The sequence below is a fragment of the Notamacropus eugenii genome, chromosome 5 (assembly GCF_028372415.1).
Source record: "Notamacropus eugenii isolate mMacEug1 chromosome 5, mMacEug1.pri_v2, whole genome shotgun sequence".
In the NCBI taxonomy this organism is placed as follows: Eukaryota; Metazoa; Chordata; class Mammalia; order Diprotodontia; family Macropodidae; genus Notamacropus; species Notamacropus eugenii.
Genome location: NC_092876.1, coordinates 351,837,737 through 351,857,141, shown reverse-complemented (window position 1 = coordinate 351,857,141; position 19,405 = coordinate 351,837,737). Strand labels below are relative to the sequence as shown.

The window sequence follows — 19,405 nt, the reverse complement described above, 5'->3', positions numbered from 1 at the left end:
CTTACTGATCACTCTGCCATCCCAGTTCCTGGAAGTTCAAGTAGTGACCCACCGAAGTCCGTCTTCAGGCTGAAGATTTCAAGGGCTGCTGCGCTGATGTCTCGCACTCAGCGGCTCTCACCCGCTCGGCCTGGCTTATCTCCTGCTCTGCTGGTCTCGCCCGCCACTCTCGGGCTCCTCTGGTCCCCTCCGCCCTGCCGCGCTGACCACGCTGCGCTGTGCGCCGGGGTCTTACCCCCGCGGAACAGATCCCTCCCGTGGACCCTCCGGTCCAGCCTGGGCTCCGAATCCGTCAAAGTCCGTCACCCACTGGATTCTACACCTCCAAAGTCTGGTCCTCAAACTTACTTTTTAATTTATGACCTGAAAACCATTTAAAACAATGATGAATTAAGACAAGTATAGTTAAGTGGGGAGGAGAATTTGTTATTCTAGTGACTCAGGAGATAGAATTTTAGAGCTGGAATAGATCTTGAAAGTCATCTATTCCAACCAATGTGTTTTAGGGTCTCTTTGTACTCCACCAGAGATGTCTTGGAAAGGTTCCCTCCTGACCAACATGGAGAAAGTCAAGTAATACTGAGGTTATTGTTCTTTTTAGGAGAAAATATCTCCACTTTGGAGAGAGAGCTGGAAAGGGGCTGATCTACCTGGTAAAGAGGAAAAGAAGGGAAAATTCTACAAGCAGAAAAGGTAAGTTGATTGGGGATTTCTTTATATGATGGATGGACAGAAGAGATGAGGAAACAGGCTCACACACAACGATAGTCCTTATTAAAGTAGAAAATAATACCTGTCTCTCGCATCTCCATCTATTCTCTGCAGGACTGTCAAATTGATATTCCCAAAGCACAGATATGATCATGTCACTCCCCTGCTTAAAAATGCTCAAAGATTTAAATCTGACCTTTAGAAAAAAATGTAAATTCCTTTGACACTAATACACCATTGGTAAAGCTATGAAACTGTACAATTTCAGAAATTTGCAGTTGTTCAAAGGAAATGATCAAAATTTCCATACCTTTTGACTCAGAGCTTTCAATGCTATGCATATACACCAAGTAAGTCAATGATAAATGGAGTGCCCACATATATCACTTTTTGTGGTAGTAAGGAAATGGAAACAAAATAGATGACATCAATAGGGGAAATTGCTAAACAAGTCATGTACTTGAGTATAATGGAATGCTTTCCTTATTTAAGAAATGATGAATATGATACAAACAGAGAAGTATAGGAAGATATATATATATATATATATATATATATATATATATATATATATACATGTGTATATGTATATATATGTATGTGTACATTATACATACACACTTACATAAACTAATGCAAAAATCTAAGTTCTACTGGTAGAATTAAATCTTTTTCAAAGTTTTTTAGGGAAAAAAGTTTTATAGACAGTTCATCGCAGGCTATTTAAGTGTAACAGAATCTCTTACTCTATTGATAAGAAAGAGGAGAAGCATAATATCAGGAATGAGGGAGCTGACAGTCCCACTGTGCTCTAACCTGGGAAGACATTAGACACTTTTTACTTTGTTCAGAGGGCAGAAATAGTTGTAAAGAGGCAAAATTAGATCTGATTTGAAGAAAAATTTGTTAACAATCAGACCTATTCAAAAGTGCAATGGATAGCTTCAGAAGGTAGTAGTTTTCCCTTTTCTGAAAAAGGTTGAATGATCTCTTGTCTTAGAAAGAAGTGTTGTTCAGCAAGTGATTGGAGTTGATGTGTTCTGTGGTTTCTTTCAACTCTAAGATTCTATAATTCTTTTCCAGGGCCTTGCACTGTATTTGTTGATTTTAGGTGTCTTTCAAGATGTCTGCTCACACCCATCAAAACACAGTGTTTCCTTACTATGGGAAAAGGTCAATTGTGACATACAGATTTTTTTTTTTTGCTTGAGATTTTTAAGGTTTGAAAAGAACTAATGAAAACTCCAGGATTTCTATCAGTCTTGTTCTGAGATTGTGTCATATGGCTGATTATAAAAGTTTGAATTCTGATTGAGGGCCACCAGACTATGAGAGATAATAGCTTACCAATTTTCTTTTTATCATGCCACTTTATTACAATGTCTTATGTAGAAGATTTATAGCTGAAGGGGGCCCTTTAGGCTTATATTCTTTATGTGTGTAAGTAAGAAGGTAAACCTGGTGAATATGTGAGTCAAATGGTGTGCAAATAGGTAGAGTAGGGTGAATAGATATGCAAGTGGGCAGAATAGATTCTTTCTTCTCAATTTGAAATAGTTTATTTTTATAGACAAGATGTCTACCTTGCCATTCTTAGTCTAGCGTGACTATAAAGTTATGATGTAAGAATAATAGGATTTATAAACCTTGATGGATTTTCAGACATTTCAGTTCTCTGGGTTGCAGTGGTCAATATCACCATTCTGGTGACTAACAGTCCCTCACATCAGATATAATTCTATGCTGTTAGGATCAGTTCTTCTGAAATTAGCAATTTATATCTATATTGAACCATTCTAATGTTATATTTAATACAAAAGAAGATAAAGTTATTTTAAAAATTTCAAAATTGTCCTTAATTCAAAGGAAACACCAATTACATGGAACTCGTTCTTGTAAATCATGTGAGAGTAAAGATTAAGGCATATGAAATGTATAGGCTGGCTGGCCCCTAGTTGGGGTTAGTTGGTTAATAGCCTGGCTTAGTGCATTAATTCTTATGACAAAATATTGGGAGAAATCAGGGTGGATTAGGATCAGAGCACATGTAAAGGATGATTTCAATAGCTAAAGCCAAGCTATGACTTGCATTTTTCCAGTAGGAGTAGGCATTCTTTCTTGAGAATCTCGTATAGAGAGATACTATGATGAGAATTTTAACCATTTGTGAAAATTTGCAACCACAGAAAGCACTAAACTCTCCTGACATTTGTCAGCTATGTAACTGAGTGAATAGAACACTGGACCTAGCATCAGAAAAATCTGTTGAATTCAGATGGACACACACAGACTATATGATCCTTGGCAAGTCCTTTAACTTGTCTTACTCAGTTTCCTCATCTGTAAAATGGGGCTAATAAAAATAGCTACCTCCAGGGTTGTTGTGAGGATTGAATGAAATAATACTTTAAGTGTTTCACAAATTTTAAAATATTATATAACTTCAAGCTATTATTTCTATTATTTACGAATAGGTGCTACCTTATGATAATTTATGTGAACCTTATATATATGACCATGAACCTTGAGATGTTTTCTTTACCTGATCAAATTCAAATTTCTCCAACTTTTCACAGAAGCAATGTTCTCTCTGGTGCTACAAAATGAGATTTACATACTAGGATAAGCCTGTACGATTTTCTGAAAAAAAGACTGAGCATATTATTAAAATATAGTACCATGACCACTACATACATATAGCAGTCTTGAAAAGTATCACAAAGTGTTGAAATAAAGAAACATTGCTGAATTCGAATAGCATTAGCATCCTTTTTGACACCACATTACAAAATAGTTTGAACTGCTGTTTGGGTTACAAACAAAAGTCATTTTCAAGACTTAATATTGTCAGTAGCATGATGTAGCAGCCAAAAAAAGATAATACAAGTTTAATCTGCATTGAGAGAATAGGATAGTGTTCAAAGGGAAAGCACTGATTGTTCCTCTGTACACTTTCCTCATCAGACTTCATCTAGAGAAGAGAGTTCTCCATTTTTTTGCATGTTATGGACCCCTCTGGCGGTCTGGCAAGGCTGATGGACCCCTTCTCAGGATGACATTTTTAAATGCATCAACAAAAAAAGTATAAGATTAAAAGATTAATTGTAATAAAATTCAGTTATCCAAATTAAAAAACAAATGCACAGACCTTCCAAAATCCACTTACAGACCTTAGTGTATTGAATTTTATGATAAAATATTAGAATAAATCAGGGTGTCCATGGACCCTAGATAAGGAAGATATTAAGTCTGGCACCATTGCTAAGCTCCTATGAAGGAGAAGGGGAGAATACAATAGACTGCCTAAGGAAGAAAAATCAGTCTAAGTTGGAAATGGAGCAAGTCAAAGGTTCCATGCTGATCAGTGGTGGGATTGGCATGTAAGTGACTGCTGTAGTTCCAGCCTAGAGAAATAGGGAGACCTAGTCTCATACAAACACACACACACACACACACACACACACACACACACACACAAACACTCATGATCTGGAGTATTTGCATATAATTTTGGTATTTTACCAAATACCATTTTTACCAAATACCAAATTGCAAAATACATATTTTAAAGGAAATATCAACAAAGTAGCGTACATCCAGAAATGGGTGAACAGAATCATGAAGAGACTGGAAATTATGCCTTTGAAGGATATGCTGAAAAGACTGGAAATAGTGTAAATAAGAGAAGATTTTGAATAGGATAGCTGTGTTTGAGAATTTAAAACATTGTCACATAGAGAAGTAATTAGCTATATACACGTATGTGCACACATACACGTATGTATGTATACCTATATATGTATATATATATATGTATATATTTTTACCCAGGTTAACTGAATTAAGGCCAATGAAAAGAAATTTTTGGGAGATAGATTTTGTCTCAACATAAGGAATAATCTCCCAATGACTAGAGCTGTCAAAAAAAAGGCTGTTGCTTCTTCATGCGGATAATGAGGGCCCTGTTACTCATATCTTCAAGATGAAGTTACTAACCACTTGTTATATTGTGGAGGGGAGTCATGTTTTGGATAGGAATTGGTCCTTTATAATTCTGTCAGTATGATTTGATATTAAACCACCATACATCAATAACAATTGATTGACAATATTGACTAAGCATCTGTTTTGTGTCAAGGATTGTATTAGTCTCTGGGGACACAAACACAAAGAATCTGTACTCACAAGGAACTTATGTTCTACTGGGAGACATTTCAAGTATACACATAGGTATACACATTTAAATGTAAGGAGAATAATACAAAGAAACACAAACTCAATACAAGGTAGGAGGAAAGTCATAAACCTTGCAATGATCAAGATAGGATCCATGTAGAAGATGGTACTTCAGTTTCATCTAAAACAGAGGGACTCTAAGAGGTAGAAGTAAGGAGGGAGTATATTCCAGACATGTAAGAGGCCCAATGCAAAGGCATGGACACTAGAGATGGAGTGTGTGAAATTGAAAACTGATATTCCATTTTAATTTGCATAATTTAATAAAGCTTAATCAATTTATTATGAATTCATTATCAATCTCCTATGCATTGGTTGGCCCCCTTGTTATGTGAGTTTGAGTTCCCTGAAGCCAGTACCTTCAGTTGTCTATTCTGAAATTTGAAAATTGATATTCTATGCTGAATTATTTATTGGGAATTATATCTAAACAGTGTATTTAATTGAAATCAATATTTGTGAATCAAATTCAGATATGTGGAGGCCCTATTAGTAACATTGGTAAGAGTTTAACTTCCCTATTCCTATGGGCTAAAGTCCAACCACAAAATTTAAATCTGTGAACTTTTGCTTCCCATGGGGAGAGATGAGTCAGCCTGGTGAAAGTATGCCTGCCTACCATGAGACTTTCCAAAGAATGTTAGTTAAGGGATGTTGGCCCACCTGGTAAGGAACTCATGTAAGTAGCACTAAGCAATCAAGAGTGAAATATGTTTGTATATTCAATGTGTAAATGCTATAAAAGTTGCTTTGTCAGATGAATCCTTGACTACTGTGGGGTCTTGGAACGAATTTATTGGTATGCTAGTATGCTATTATACTAATAAATTGATTGTGCTCAGAACTTTGTACCTCAGTTTCCTTTTATCAAAGATTTTTATGACAAGTGTTATGTGGTAGGAACAAAGGGTGAACCTATTTCAATAAATTCCAGTCGTTCGATATCACCTCCAAAAACAAATGTGACTTTATTAAAATCCTTTATTAACCTGTTCTCCCTACCTTTTTAGTTTTCTTACACATTAACCAAGTTCCAGTAAAATACCACCTTTTGTAAGAAGCTGATCCCAGTCCTCCTTAATCTCAGTGTCTTCTCCCTTTTGGTTATTTCCAATTTATCCTGAGCATAGAATGTTTGTACATCCACAGTTTATAAATTGTCTGCCCTGTTAGATAGTGAGACCTCATTCTTTGAGACTCATTACCCTAGAAAGAATCAATTCCATTTTTTGATAGCTCTAATTGTTAGGAATATTTTCTTTATATTGTGATAAAATCCCACCCCCTCTCCCCACAATGATCATTAGATAGAAGCTGCCATTTTTAACCATTAGAGAATGATGATTAAGATATGTGCTATCAATTTTCCATTAGCAGGATATATTCTACCAACTCATCCTAGTTCTGTCCACCAAGCAGAATAAATTTAACCCTTTATTCCCAGAATACTTAACTTTCTTCTTTTCAGAAAAATCCCAGGGGTTCTAGAACTTGGCTGGCAACTGGCATGCCTCTTGTGACTCTGGCTGTAGTAGTTCCTTGTAGGGTCAAGCCTTTAAGCTTAATATTGCCTGGAACTTCAGGTAGGAGAGAATTATTTTGCAGGTGTTTTGGAATGTTGGGAGTAGAGAAAAAAGTAAATATCAACATTTTGACACTTCAACATAATACTGGACCATGAATCATTAACTATCTGGTTTTCATGAAAACAGGGAAGTATGAGACTGAGATGAAGTTAAACATATTGTCAGCTTGAGCATTTGGGTATGGGTGGGGAAAAGTGGCTACATTTCTTTGTAGATGACAGGGGCAGTTGAGAGAAAGCACCCACTGGTTCTCTGTGCTGAAGCAGGGACATGTAGATGTGTATTAGGACATGTAGAGCCATGAAACTCTCAAGCAGATTAAAGGTCTATGAAGTTAACAGGCTGCCCCGGTATGAAAAATGACTAGTACTAGGGATACATTCCCTAGGGAGGTAGAAGATGTAATGGCAAGGAGACGTATTGGTGCATGGAAATAAAAGTACTTTAAATCAGCCATGTGGGAATGAGCTCATATATCTAAGCAGGAGCCAGTTCTAGAGTGTGGCAAGCCTGGGTCCTACAGGTGGATACAAGTGCAATGTTAGGGAGAAAGTAAGTGGTTGAAGCTAGTAGGAGAATCTTACATTGATCCAAAACCAAGACAGACCTTGCCAGCTGATGAGTGATAGTCAATAATAAAGATTCAGTTCATCTGAGCCCTGTCTTTCTGTGTTAATCCCCAAACTGTGCTGTATTTAAAGCATTTCATATACTTTTATCACCACTCTAGGGAAGTTAGCAATAGTAACCATCTCTTACTTTATTTTTCTAAATTTCTATTATATTAAAGAGACACTTAAAAACTTTTAAAGCAATTTTATCTCATTTTAAATCAGATAGTATTAGAATGATGCAATATATTTTCATTGCTAATTTATTTTTATAAATTTATTTCTAATGTTGAATTTCTATGGCAATATAGGTCTTATTGATCAAGTATATTATGCTCATCTTTTGTTAGCACATAGGCCCTTTGATAACATCTCAATTGTCCATATTGTTGATTTCTGAAAGACTGCAAAATAAATAGAACTAACCCTGGAATCAGGAAGAACTGAGTTCAAATTTGGTCTCAGATGCTTACCAGCCAGTGACCCTGGGAAAGTCACTTAACTCTGCATCAACTTCTCAAAATTAGCTGGAAAGTTTTTTTATGATTTCTCTTTCCTTTTCACCTTTTCATGCTTCTCTTGATTCTTGTGTTAGAAAGTCAAATTTTTTCTTCGATTCTGGTCTTTTCATCATGAATGCTTGAAAGTCCTCTGTATCATTGAATGACCATTTATTCCCTTGAAGTATTATACTCAGTTTTGCTAGGTAGGTGATTCTTGGTTTTAATCCCAGTTCTTTTGACTTCTGGGATATCCTATTCCAAGCCCTTTGATCCCTTAATGTTGAAGCTGCCAGATCTTGTGTTATCCTGATTATATTTTCACAATACGCGAATTGTTTCTTTCTAGCTGCTTGCAGTATATTCTTTTTGATCTGGGAACTTTGCAATTTGGCCACAATATTCCTAGGAATTTCTCTCTTTGGGTCTCTTTCAGGAGGTCATTGGTGGATTCTTTCAATATTTATTTTGCCCTCTGATTCTAGAATCTCAGGGCAGTTTTCCTTGATAATTTCATGGAATATAATGCCTAGGCTCTTTTTTTGATCATGGCTTTCAGGTAGTCCCATAATATTTAAATTGTCTCTCCTGGATCTATTTTCCAGGTCAGTTGTTTTTCCAATGAGATATTTCACATTATCTTCTATTTTTTCAAACTTTTGGTTTTGTTTTTTAACTGCTTGGTTTATCTCATCATCATTCATTTCCCTGAACTCAAGTCTCTCTTTCAAAGAACTATTTTGTTCAGTGAACTTTTGGACCCTCATTTGGCTAATTCTGCTTTTTAAAGCCTCCTTCTCTTCATTGGCTTTCTTGACCTCTTTTTCCAATTGAGTTAGCCTCTTTTTAAAGGTGTTATTTTCCTTAGCATTTTTTTGATTCTCCTTTAGCAAGCTTCTAACTAGCTTTTCAAGGTTTTCTATTGCCTGAGCCCATTTTACATTCCCTTTGGAGGCACTGGAGGCAGGGGCCTTGACTTCCTGTGACATTATGCCTTGTTCTTCCTCATCAGAAAGGATGAGAGGAGACACCTGTTCACCAAGAAAGTAACCTTCTATGGTCTTATTTTTTTCCCTTTTTTGGGCATTTCCCCAGCCAGTTACTTGACTTCTGAATCCTTTGTTAAGAGGATGGTCCTATTGCCCCTTCTCTCCCCAGTATTGTGTTCAAGGCTGAGATTGGACTCAGTTGCTTGATTCCCCAAGGGCTTTGGGTGGAGGTGGGGCCATCACTGAGGGCTGAGGTTTAGATCAGCTGCTCCCTACTGCCCGAGGCTTTAAGCTGAGCTGCCTGGACAATGAATCCAGGTTTCTTCCTGGCCACTGTAGCTACCTGCGGTCTGTTGCTGCTATTGCTGCCATCAGGAACTCCATTCCCCTCTTGCCCTGCTGGGAAAGCCCTCCCACACTGATCTTTGGAGCTTTCTTTGTAGCTTGTGGGTTGAGGTATCTGAGACCCTCCCTGCTGGGAACTCTTCCCTGGAGGTCTGTTCAGGTCCTGTTCCTCCCAGTGCTGTGTGGCCAGGGCTGGTCTCTTCTCTGCTCAGTATCCCGTGAGATAGACCTTTCCCCTGTTGGCCTTCCAGGTTACCTTTGGCTGGAAACCTCTATTGCTTTGTTGTTCTGTGGCTTCTGCTGCTCTAGAATTTGTTGAGGGTCATTTTTTACAGGTATTCTGTGGGCTGTGGGGGAAGCGCTAGAGTATATGCGTCTTTCTATTTTGCCATCTTGGCTCTGCGCCCGGTAAAATGAGCTGGAGAAGGAAATGGCAAACTGTTCTAGTATCTTTGCCAAGAAAACCTCAAATGGGGGTCATAGAGAGTTGGAAATGACTGAATTGATTCAACAACAATAATTATTATTATTGTTATTATTTATAGTTTGAGGCAGTGCCAGTATTGTAATCTAGGTTATAGAATCATGGAACTAAAATTGAGGTCATCTATCCAACCTCCTCATTTTCAAGATAAGGAAGTGAGGCTTGGAAAAATTAAGTGATTGGCCTCTAAAAAGATCACAGAATAAGTTTGTAGCAGGGTAGGAAATCAAACTCTGATCCAGTGAGTCCAATTCCAGTACTTTTTCACAGTAGAAGAATGGTATAATTGTCAGAGAGACAGTGTTGGAGCCAGAAAGCTAGGATTCATAATCTTTCTCTGACACATACTAGCTCTATGACCTTGTGTAAATCATTTAGGTTCTTAATGATCTGAATGTCTCTCTAAGAGTGTATAAGTTAAGTCAAATGACTAATTTGCCCAGGTGGAGAGAGTTGCCACAATGGGAGTATTCTGCCCTGATTGAAGTATAGTATGGAAATATTAGCCAGTTTTACCTTAAGTAATTCACTATGAAGTATACATACTCTGATGGCTAAAGTTTTTAGACTGGGGCAATAGCTTTGTGAATCTTTTTGATAGATAATATACTCCTTTTATCATCTCTGGACCCTGGAGATGAAGACAGAGAAGGATCTGCCTCCTAACCAGTCACTAGGGAACAAATGCATTCTCAGAGGCTCATGGATTCTAACTCCATGGTCATTGATTCACCTATAAATGGAATCAGGTCACTTCCTCCAGTGCTAGCAGGATATGCTGGTAACCTTGGCAACACCCTGAGCCCTACCCATCCCAGGGACTGCAAAATGGCCTCCCTTTCCTCTTTTAATTAAAAAATTGTTGCTAGGGAACTGCTTAAAGCCAAAAAGGGGATGAAACAGGGAGGGGCAGAGGAAGCAGGAAGCAGTGGTTGAAAGGCAGACTGGACACTGCAGGGAACGTGGGGTGAAAGCATAACTGTAGAGAATGTGGACAAAAAAGGAATGATATTTTTTCCTCACTAACAGCAGAGAATTTGTCATTCATTTCAATTCTGGGTGTTCTCAAGCAAATTTCTCTTCCTTGTCATGAATATTTTAAGGATAATTTGGAAGTGGCGGATAGATTAGCTTATTTTTTATTTTTATTTATTTTTAGATTTTGACTTTTTTTTCCCCTTTCAGGTAAGATTTTCCTGAGGGGAGGGGAGAGGAGAGGAGGAATACTTTATTTCCTCCAGTACCTCACTGAACCATTGTGATCTCATTTTGGTAATGGAGTCTGATAACCTGACAGAAAAGGGAAATAAAGGGGAGAGAAAGGAAGGAGAAGGGAAAAAGGAGAGAGAAGAGGAAAAGAAGAAAAGAAATTTATATAGTACCTACTATGTGCTAGGCAGTGTGTGAAGTACTTTATGAATATATTTGGGCCTGCAGAGGTGCCATGGATAGCGGGATGGACCTGAAAAACCTGAGTTCAAATTTGACCTCAGACACTTGTTTGCTGGGTGACTTTGGGCAATTTGTGTAACTCCATTTGCCTCAGTTTCTTTATCTGTAAAATTAGATGAAGATGGAAAGGGTAAACCACTTCAGTATCTTTGCCAGGAAAACCCCCAGTGGGGTCACAAAGAGGCAGACATGACTGAAATGACTGAACACCAAAAGACAGTATAATGTCCAAGAGAGAGGCATGTCCAAGAGAGGTTCATGCACCAGGTAGTATTTGAGGTAGGTCTAAAAGGATACCAAGAAGCCAAGGTGGCAGAAATAGGAGGGAAAACACCCCAAGTGTGTGGGACAGCCAGGATAAAAGACATGGAAAACATAAGTGCTTCTGTCCTAGTAATCACCTCCCCTGTCTCTTCACGGGCAGAAGTTTCCTTTTCTTTTTTCCTCCATGCTTAAACTATAGTAAGAGGCAATAGGTTATAATCATTTTGGAGAAGATTGTAACTTTTCCCTCAGAAGACTAAAAATGAAAACCAAGTGATCAATGAGACAATCCATAGCTACGGACTGAGTGTTTCCTCTACTTTGTCCTCAGAGGCAGTAGAAAAAGCACTGGCATCAGAAGACCTGTCCTCAAACCCTCCCTCCTTCTACCATTTACTCCAGGCATTTAGGCAGTTATGTGGTGCAGTAGATAGCGTTAAACCTGGAGTTGGGAAGATCTGAGTCTGAATCTTGCCTCAGACACTTACTAGCTGTGTGACCCTGGGCAAGTCACTTAACCTGTTTGCCTCATTTTCCTCATTTATAAAATGGGAGTAATGATAACACTCACTTCCAAAGGCTGTTGTGAGGATAAAATGAGATAATACGTGTAAGTGCTTTTTGCAGATTTGAAAGCATTCTATAAATGCTGGCTATTACTATTATGAAGTACCTACATTGGACTAGGCATTGGGATACGCACTGGGGATACAAAGAAAGCCAAAGATTATGTAACTATGGGCAAGTCATTTAGCCAATCTGTGTGTCAGATTTCTCATATGTAAATGAAGGAGTTGGAATAGATGATTTCAAGGTCTCTTCTAGCTCTGTGTCTATGTTTCTGCAATATCCTCCCCCTCGTTCCAGACTGTGGGTGTATTATACATGAGCTTGTGTTAATAAACGCTTGCTACCAAGCAGCTAACTGCCTGTTTGACTTTGGGCATAACATTCTCTGGCCCTCAGTTTCCTTTCCTACAAAATGAAAGCTTGGACCAAATGAACTTTAAAGCCCCTTTCAAATTTAAAATGTAATATCTTTGTGAAACTTTGTGAACATTTGTGTTTTGTGTGTCATTTGAGGTTAAAACCTTATGATCCTTAAGGTGCCATCATCATCATGATCACAGCTAGCATATATATATATATATATATATATATAGCACCCAGTATGCCAGACACTTTGCTAAGTGCTTTATCAATGTTATATCATTTGATCCTTACAACAACCCTGGGAGATATATGCTATTTTTATTCCCAATTTATAGTTGAGGAAATAAGGCAGACAGAGCTTAAGTGACTTGCCCAGGGTTCACATAGCTAGGAAGTGTCTCAGCCTAGATTTGAACTTAGTTCTTCCTGACTTTACGGTGTCATCTAACTGTCTCTGAAAGTCATTGACATTCTCCAGCAAAAGTTTATTGGGGGAGGAGAGGGCAGCTAGGTAGTTCAGGGAATAGAACAATGGCCCTGAAGTCAGGAGAACCTGAGTTCAAATCTGATCTCAGATACTTTACACTTACTAGCTGTGTGACCCTGTCAAGTCATTTAACCCCAATTGCCTGACCAAAGTACAAGTTCATTTTGTTAAGGTTTATCAGTCTTTACTAGTCAAAAGTTCATTAGAAGACTGAGTTCATCTAAAGCCTTTATTGTCAAGTTGCTGTGCTTTGTTTATTGTCATGTAAGTTTTTGGTGTCAAAATAAGAACTGGACATACCTTTGAATCCCAAAATTGCTTTCTTGGCCAATGGTTTCTTAGATGGTCTTTTGGTGGAATTCATGAATACCCACTTCGAATTTTCACGTCCAGTTTGCTTCTCTCTAGCAATATGTTCAGCTTTGTATTGGTCAGGTTGAAGGCTAGCATCCAATAGATCAGAGACCATTAGTTGAGAGGCTATCAGGTGCTAAGTTAATTCTGGAATCTATGTCAGCACCGATTCAGCCTTTGCAATACATTGCAATTTATTCACTGGTTGGTAAATAATTTCACTGATCTAGTGCTAGGAGGGACCTCAGAAGTCATCTAGCTCAACCCGTCATTTTATCAATTAAACAGAAGCTTAGGGAGGTAAAATGGCTTGTCCATCATCACACACACACAGAGTTAAGTGTCAGAAGTGGAATTTAAACTGTGGTTCGCTGACTCCAAAACCCATGTTCTTTCCACTGTGTCATCGTGATTTCCTAAACCACAATGACGTACTGGTAGGAAGAAATTTATTAGGGTAATGCTCAGATAGCTGAAGGAATTGCTACTGGTAGACCCTAGCCAATGAAGGTTGGAGAAGGATGGAAAGAAGATTGCCTGGGTGGGATCTCCCATTGGACAAACTGCATATTTGAATGTTACAAGCACAGTAGCAGTAAAATGTATGTAATAAGCATTGAACATATCATCAACTCATCTAGTTTTCCCTACCCAGTATAGTTCCTTAATGTGATCTTAATTTTGATCACAAAGTTGAAATTGAAAAAATATTCTGAGTGTAAGTAGGAAAAACTTCATCAGATCAGATATGAAACAGCCTAATATTTTTATCTTAAGAAATGGGTCAATATATGGAGAATACACAAAATGATACGAAGCTAAGAGAGTGGATCCAGAAAATATGGCATCTACACTTAAAAACAAACAAACTATAAATGCTACTTTGGACCACAGTTATTTGTATATGTGAGATAGCTCTGGAGGAGAAGCCCTCACTCATTCAAAACAAAGTCAACCGGAAGTCAGGTCATCATTTATCTGATGGCCTGGTCTTCTTCAGCAACGAAGGATGAGCACAATTTGTATATGCATTATCTCTCCCTCCCAGACTCAAAACTCTGTGAGGGCAAAGACTCTCTTATTTACATTTTGTATCCCTCCTAGCACTTAACACAAAGTTTGTGGTTCAGTCATTTCAGTCATGTCTGACTCTTCATGATCCCATTTGGAGTTGTTTTTTGGTGAAGATACTGGAGTAGTTTGCCATTTCCTTCTCCAGCTTGTTTTACAGCTGAGGATACTGAGGCAAAGAAGGTTAAGTGAATTGTCCAGAATTACACAGCTAGTAAGTGTCTGAGGATAGATTTGAACTCATGAAGATGAGTCATCCTGATTCCAAGCCCAGTTTTCTATCCACTGGGCAACCTACCTGCCCTAACATGGGATTTAATGAATGCTTATTATGCACTATATATCCTCATATTGTATTTCATTGAACTGAAGATAGAAAAACATGTTGTCACTCCTACCAAAGAAGACCTTTGTCTTCTTACCCCCTTTGCTTGTTATTCAGATTAAAGATGAAAACAGGTTACTGTTATTTCATAGTTCTATTTTTCAACCATTTATTTAAAAACCTGAGACTTTCCACGCAAAGCTTCACATATCTTCACCATTGTGCTTTGTTCAGTCTATATGTGCCCCATGGAGCACAGTTGGCTAGGAATATCTTGTGCACCTAAATATGGTCACAATGTGAGTTCACATCTTTAGTCAAGAATAGTATTTCAGCCCTTCCTTTTTAATAATATAGGGTGAAGTAGACTGAATTTGGAGGTAGAGGACATGGGTTTTTTTACTTTTATTTTTTTTTATTTACTACCTTGACACATCACCTCTCTGGGTCTCAATCTCCTCTCCTGTAAAATAAGATTATTACCTTTTTTTTTTTTTGTCAAAAGATAAAGGTAATAATCTTTGAGGTCCCTTCCAGTTCAGACATTCTAGAGACTATTGCCTGGCTTGGGACAGGGCACACCATCTGGTTATTTGGGAATGGCAAAATGTATGAACAGAGATAATCTTAATTGAACCCAAAGGGTAGATGAATAAAATGAGGACCCAAATTATAGGATTTCTATCTGAAAGATACTTCAAAGACCATCTAGTCCAATCCTCTTATTTTAGAGTTGAGAAGCCTAATACTCAGAGAGACAAAATGATTTGTCCAAGATTGTATAACTGACAAATAAAAGAATCTGGTCCTCTTGGACCCAGATCCTTGGCCTCCAGATCCAGTGTTCTTTACACTGACACCATCCTGCGTTGTGAGTAGCCATTACCCACTGTACTTACTGATCTTTTCCCCATGAACCCAAATCAGTCAGTAAGTCCAGAACCACATCAATCTCTTTTTGCTTTCTTTTAAAATCCCTGTCCTCTCAGCTTCGTCCTCATTGATATTTCTCAAGCTTTTAATGTTCCAACATCTTTATGATGGATCTTCAGAAGCTCCACCATTACCAGTAAATGCATTCATCCTTTCTCTTTTTCATCCTACCTTTTAACCCTTTCAGTATGTGGCAGTTGTCTTGAAAATTGAGACTGAGTAGGATGGCTATTAAAAGAGTTGGAGATTCATAACATGACTAATATGGGAATATGTTTTGCATGATTACACATATGTAACCTATATCAAATTGCTTATCATCTCAGGAAGGGGGGAGAGAGAAGAGAATTTGGAACTCAAATTAAAAAACATTAAATGTTAAATATTTTTACATGCAGCTGGGGAAAAATAAAATATTATTTAAAAAGCATAAAAGAGATGGAGGTAAGGAACAGGACATATGTCTCTACATTCTGAACATTCACAAACTTCAAACAAAATGAAACCCACAGGGCCAGGTATTCTTTATTCTTCTATTCTAGGAATGGATGGTATTACTTCTTAGCAAAAAACTAGAGCCCGGCTTTCTTATAATAGAAGTCAACATACCTCTTCCCCAAAGGGAAGCAATCATTTTTTAACATAGAAGGTCTTTCTCTCACACTCCTATGAAGATTAGAGTAAATAAAAATCCTATTTGCATTACAACATTAATTAGATAGATTACAAGATCATTAAGGATTTGAAAGATTAGGTATAGATGTTCTGCCACTGGATAACCAATGCTATAATTTGGGGGCATTTTCACTGCTTGAGATTTACAGATTCTGATTTGTTTGAACAATTAGCTTCAACCTATGAAATTCATCTCATACATGAAGTGAATTGAGGCAGCTGCTTGGCATAGTGAATAGAGTGCTAAACCTGGACTCAGGAAGATCTGAATTCAAATCCAGCATCAGATACATGCCATCTTTGTGACCCTGGACAAGTCACTCAACCTATTTGGCTCAGTTTCCTCATCAGTAAAATGTGGAAAATAATAACACCTACCTCCCAGGATGGTTGAGAGGATCAAATGATTATGAAGCATTTAGCATATTTTTGTTTGGTCATTTTTCAGTCATGTCTCACTCTTCATGACCCCATTTGGGGTTTTATTATCAAAGATACTGGATTGGTTTGTCGTTTCCTTCTCCAGTTCCTTTGACAGATGAGGAACTGAGGCAAATTGGATTAAGTGGCTTGCCCGGAGTCACACAGTTTGTAAATGTATGAGGGTAGATTTGAACTCACAGAGACGAGTCTTCCTGATTCCAGACTTGGTGCTCTGTCCACTGTACTACCTCATTGCCTCTATAGCACATAATAAGTGCTATGTAAGTGTTAGCTACTGCTACTACTACTACTACTACTACTACTACTACTACTACTACTACTACTACTACTATTACTACTACTACTATTACTACTACTACTACTACTACTACTACTATTCACAAAAGAGATAATAATGTTCTCAAGAGATCAGAAAAAATACCCAAAGGGTAAGAATTTCTTTGGCAGAGAGGTGCTTCCAACAAGATTTCTCATGTAGCAATTTTAATTTGGGGGTAAGGAGGGCAGATATGTACATAGGTATGCATTTTCCCTTTTGACTCCATAACTAGGCTGGTGGTAATGCCCTTTTTGCAGATCCCTCGTGCCCCAAAGACCAAATAATGCTCTGCTGGAGGGAGTTACAATGTTAATAGAGAATGAGATCTTAGAGATTATCCAAGTCCAAGCCCATCTTTTTTTCAGATATTGTGTGGTTCTTCCCTTCTTCCTCTTCTCCTCTTTCACTCAACACAAAAAGTTGGAGACTTTGGGATTTTTCTTATTCTGCATTATTTTGAAGATTCCTTAGTTTCAGCCTGCAGCCAACTTTTACGCTGAGCATTCAACAACTTTTGCTTTCACCTTGTCTGCTTCCTCTGCCCATTCTCTGCCTAAGAACTCTTTCCTGTTGCACCTCCTCTCCTGTCATCTTCCTCTTCTCACTTTATCTTTTTCCTTGCTCCCTCCTCCTGTTCCCCTGAGGGAGGGTGCCTCTACTTCTGTAGATTTATGCATGCTCTTCATGAAACTGGATTATATAGTTCATCATTTATAGGATCATATATTTAGAGTTGGAAGGTACCTTATAACACATCTAATATAATTCTCTCATTAATAGATAAAGGAAACTGAGGCACAGAGTGATGTGGATAACAAGTGGCAGAATGTGGATCTGAATGAATATGCTTTGACTCTGAACCCAATATTATTTCAATAGTACCATACTGCCTCCAGTACTGGGGTGGTGAAGTTTCTGGCAGAGAAGAGAAAGTCCTCACTTTCTGAAATTCCCATCAAGTGATAAAACTGATGGGAGAGAGCTTGACAATTCCAGTAATGCCTCAGATGCAGAGTGATAAACACCCCTCCTTTGTACTCGTGATCATTAGCTCTCATCTTGGCTTATCCCTTAAGGATGTTATATTGAAAGAGGTTACTGGCAATATCCCTTTCTTCTCTCTCAGCCTACCCCTTCCTCCTTTCTCAGAACCAGACATATTGCTTTTCTTTTACCTGATGCTGACCTCAGAACTCAAGATCTAGTTCAGGAATTTAACTTATAACCTTTTCACTTCATAATGTCCCTGTCACATTTTTCATGTGTAAAATCCTTTAATGACTGTTTTTCTCAAAACTAGTGCTTGACCCATAAGCAGTGGTCTCACCCATCCTCAGAAAGGTGACCCTGATGTGCCTTACATTCATTACAAACTTAGAGGTTTGTTGGCATGTTCCTTCATCTTCCCTGCAAAACCTGAGTTCAGGTATCCTGCCATAGTTTAATGAATCTAGCAGTTGGAAGGTCAAGATTGTTTGCTCTACCTGCACTGACTCTGTGGCATTGGCTGAATAATTTAATTGCTTAGGCCTTCTGTTTTCTACTCTATGTAAGGACAGTTATCAAAGGTTGACCCATGTACATGCTACATGTATTTAACAAGTATGTTGGAAGAATAAGGAGAGTCAAACCATATTAAAGCTTGGTTCTCTTGCAAATAACTTGAGAAGTGACTTTTGACTTTCTCTTCCTAGAATCAGAAGTTTGGAATAGCTTTGCAAAGGGTCATTTAGTCCTTTCAACTTTCTTCAGACAGACTCACAGGGAAATGTTTCCAAACTGAGTAGAATTCAGTTTATTTTCTAACGACTTCCAGAGAAGGAGATTATAAACTCTCCTCTGGTAAACCATTTGATCATCAGACTGGAAATTCTTTTATCTGAACTCAATCTTTGATGTTACCATTTCAGCCCCTTTCTACTTGAATCAGAATCACAAAGCTCTTGAAGGTGATCTGTTCCAGCTCCCTGCCAGGGCAGGCATCCTCCCTACAATGACTCTAACTGATTATTATCCAGGCTTTGCTTGAACACCTCTAGGAATGGGTAACTTGCAATCTCACAAGGGAGTGCATTCTACTTTAGGACAGGTTCTAATCATGGGAAACTATCTCTATGGGCAAAATCTGTTTAACTATAATTTCCATTCATGTTTCTAGGTTTGTTCTGCTTGATGTTCAGAATAAGCCTAATACTAACATTCTTTTTTCCTTACCCCCCTCCCTAGAGATGGCCACCATTAGACACAAATAGGTACACACACCCACACCCACACACACACACAAGATTATTCTATACATACTTCTATGCTACACATACTTATTTCTCCAGATGCAGATATCATCTTTCTTCATATGTCCTTTGTTTTTAATTTGTGTATTTATAATAGTTAAGATGATTTAGTCTCTCCAAATTGACCTGCCTGCGCTTTAAAAGTCTTCCTCTTCCCCCCACCCCTTGAATAAATTCATTCCTAGTTCCTTTTTCATATGATAGAGTTCTGTCTTTCCACACCATCCTGGAGGGCCTGCTCTTGCTGTATTTTGGCTTGTCAATATGCTACTAAATCATGATACCCAGAAAAGAAGCTTGTATGAAAGATAAGAATTGAATGGTATTGAGTGATTGCCTTGATGAGAAGTAACTCTCCTGGTTTTGGACATGATTTCAAACCAGGATTGCTCTGA

The 19,405-nt window shown here is 38.0% G+C and overlaps 1 long non-coding RNA gene across 2 annotated transcripts in view; it reads left to right on the top strand.

Moving 5' to 3' along the window:
- Positions 1–19,405, top strand: part of LOC140506614 (uncharacterized) — a 236,931-nt gene that overhangs the window by 137,025 nt on the left and 80,501 nt on the right. For both annotated transcript variants that reach the window (XR_011968013.1, XR_011968012.1), the window contains exon 3: positions 602–693. This is a non-coding gene — a long non-coding RNA (uncharacterized lncRNA). The remainder of the gene's footprint in view (positions 1–601; positions 694–19,405) is intronic.